Below are 3525 nucleotides of genomic sequence, written 5' to 3' on the forward strand. Positions count from 1 at the left end.
GGGGAGAGTGGGATTGTAGGCTGGTCCACAGGCCCCGGGGGTCCCCGCGTTGAGGTAAGCAAATGGCACGTCTCAGTGAGGAGCCGCGCCAAGCAGAGATGGCTGGCCTGTTTACTCTAAGCTGGCCGTCTGTGCCCCCACGTGAGAAAATGGAGGCAGCTCTGTTGTGGGCGCCTGTCCTGGTGTGATAGGCGGGAGCCAGGCAGGCGGGGAGCAGTCGGGTTTCGCCCCGCAAGTGGGGCTGGGCTGGGGGTGACTCACAGAGCTCGCAGAGTTGGGCCGGTCTGGCGCATTCCACTCCGTTTCTGTTTCGTCTCTGCTGGCTTACTTGGCCTTTGTTGTCTCGGGCTGCTCGCTTGAACCCGCAGCAGGGCTTGGGCGCTCTCAGGAGTCTTCTTTTGTGTCGGCCCTAAAACCTCGAACCTGTTCTTGCTTGTTTGTCATTGTAGGTTCGTTGTTGAAAGATTTATTCATTTTTTGTTGCTCTTGGAAATGCAAATAGTACTCTGGTATCACAGCGCACACTTCTCAGGGTTGCGCTGTCTCCTGGCACACCATACTGAATATTTTAAACTTCATTTCTTGGAACTTGGACATTTTCTAGAGTCCTTAGACACAGCCAGCAACTCTAAGATTTGCTCTTTTGATGCTTATGGTCTCTTCTTTGAAGTGAGTTTCTGGTTAAGGATGAAGTACTGATCTTGATACCTTCACGTCCTTCCCTCAGAGGAACTGTTTCATCCCAGGAAGCCAGGACCCATGTCGAGTGTGTTTTTCTTTCCGCTCGCGGTGAAAGTTGTGGGGCGGCAGCGCCATCAGAAGTTTTAAATAGGAGAAAGACAGAATCAGGACTTTAAAAAAATAAACTCAGATTGCAATTTTGAAGAAGACTTGAAGGATATGGTTGGCAGAAAAAGCAGTAGAAGTCTACTCTGGTCATCCTGGTGAGAGAAGAGGATCTGGACTAAGATAATGACCACTCAAAAGTGCAAACAGCTCTGGGATGCATCACACCAAAATGTATTTCCAGGAACTCATTTTTTTCTATGGTTTGACTTAGGAAAAGCACTTGTTTGATTGTTAACTTCCAAGGCAGGTGTACTGAAGAGAGAGAAAGGATTTGTCACAAAAAGGAATGATCATGTTTAGATCAGGAGGCACCAACTCAGCTATGTACAGAGGACTTGCAGGGAATGTAAGTGAGTGAAATAGGCCAGGTAGAGATAGGCAAACTGAAGAATGCATGCCCCATCCAAAGAGGGCAGCTACTTTACAGCTCCAGACCATGTAATCCTGTGAAGAAAATGCAGGGCCAGAGCTACAAATTTTTCAAGGCAATTTTCCTCACGTTAAATATTGGTAACTGTTTAAAACATTTTTTTTTTCACTGCAAAATCATTTTCATTGAGATACCACCAGTTGTGCAATCTGTTTCTGACCTCAAGCTCCTTCTTCCTTTGCAATTCAGTCTTTCTGAAGTGCTCCCATGAATGCTTTCTTCTCCTCCACAGTCTGGAAACAGCAGTAGCCAAACTTGGAGGTGGTGTCAATGAACTTCAGGTCAATCTTCTCCAGAGCCCGCATTTGGTCTGCACCAGCAAGGACTTGCAGAGGGTGAGCACTTGCTTCTTGGTTCCTATCACACAGCCTTTCATCATGACAAAGTCATTGGTCACTTCACCGTAGCGAACAAAGCCACCCAGAGGGTTGATGCTCTTGTTAGACAGGTCATAGTTGGTGGAGGTGTTGTTCTTGATCAGTTTGCTGTCCTTGATAAGGTGGCCCTGGCCAATCTCGTAGATCTGCTTGTTGATCTCAGTGCAGTGATGCTAGCCTTTCTGCCCAGATTGTGACACAGAGAAGGCCACATGGGCAGGGTGCCATGGTCTAATATGGGCAGCCTTGCATGGCCCTCAGTGGGTCTTGTGGGGCAGCTTCTTGGTGTGCCAGTGACTGGTGACCCCTTTGTAGTCTTTGCCCTTGGTTACCCCAATGATGGTCAATCATCTCTTCCTGCCCAAACACTTGGTTCACAGGGACTTGCTGCTCTAGCCTCTCTTGGGCCTAGTCTAGCTTCTCAGCCACAGTGCCTCTGTTCACCTGGATCTCCATCAGGTGGGCCTTCTTCCAGCACAGAGGAAGCAGGTGCATCTGGGTGTGGGCAATGATGTGGATGACCTGGCAATACTTCTTCATGATGTTAAAGTCCTTCTCCAGCTGCTTCTTGCCATCTTCATCCTGCTATTTCTTGCAGTATTTGGTGAAGGCCTTCTACTTAGATTTATGCCAGTTCTTGTAGAAGTGCGTTTTGCACTCATCACTGACAAGCTCAGCAAAGATGGTCTTAAAGGTCTGGAGGCCTCAAGGGGTTTCCATGTAGCCCACGATGCCTACAACCACCAAGAGTGGTGTCTCCATGGTGGTCATGGCCTCCACAACTTCCTTCTTGCTCATCTTAGATCCTGGCCTATTGACTTCCCACATGAAGTGGGTCATGCCGGCCTTATAGCCAAGGAAGGCTGTGAGGTGGACCGGTTTGAAGTGTCATCCTTGGGGAAGCTCTTCACTTTCCCACAATGCCTGCTGCTGTGCTTCCAAGGCAAGAAGCCCAGGGACCCATGTCTGGGAGCAGAGAGCTTCACGTGAGACATTCCGCCATCAAATGCTGCCTGTAGACCTAAAAGTTTTAAAAGACACTGTGTGCAGGTGTGTGCAAAGCAAAAGTCATTTGTGGACTTATTTGACCTATTGGCTGCCTTTTATTATCCCTGATTTAGGTTTATTAGGTATTGAGAAACTAGTGAGCAGAATGTGGGATGTATGTGTGTGCATCTGTGTGTGTGCAAAAACTAACTTTTGTATTCCAAGAACTATAATAAACATCACATGCTTGGAAATATTAGGATCTCAACAAAAAAGATGTTGAATAAGTTTATTGACTATCTACTACTTGCCAAATACTGGTAGGAACTAGAAATAGAGTATTATAGTTGTAAATTATTTATAAATTATATTGATGTATGCTACATTGAGACACATAGTGTATACAATTAAACAAAAGCTTTCTTCAAAATGCAGTTGACTTACCCAGTACCAAATATAGTAACTTATTCTCACTACACATCTGCCTACCCTTTTAGTTGTTGATGGTGATCACCCTGGGCACATTTCTGCTACTCCTCATTAAAAGAAGAAACATTAATATTAGAGCAAGAAAAGAAGACCATAAGTCTTTAATAACTGGAACTTGGTAGACAAAACGCTATAGCTAAACTAAGGTAGTAACTTGGTGCCTATTAATCAGCCAAGGACATGACAGACATGAGGTTTCTCTTGGGATAAACTTTCTGAATTTCTTCACTTTTTCTTATGGTCTCTCCTAGAAAAGTACTTTCATAAGTTCATAGTTTAATCTGGCAATGGGAACCTACAGGTGTGTGGTTCGAGTTTCCTCCCTGGGGTTGAGTGTCTTCCATGGAAGCTGTTTACATTATCTATCATCTAACCATGAACAAAAAGGTTTTA

General features: G+C 45.5%; 1 pseudogene; it reads right to left on the minus strand.

The window, feature by feature from the left end:
• Positions 1-1440: 1440 nt before the first annotated feature.
• LOC103601716 lies at positions 1441-2651 on the minus strand (annotated as a pseudogene).
• Positions 2652-3525: the final 874 nt, after the last annotated feature.

This window comes from Galeopterus variegatus, unplaced genomic scaffold, assembly GCF_000696425.1.
Source record: "Galeopterus variegatus unplaced genomic scaffold, G_variegatus-3.0.2 Scaffold3849, whole genome shotgun sequence".
NCBI classification, from domain to species: Eukaryota; Metazoa; Chordata; class Mammalia; order Dermoptera; family Cynocephalidae; genus Galeopterus; species Galeopterus variegatus.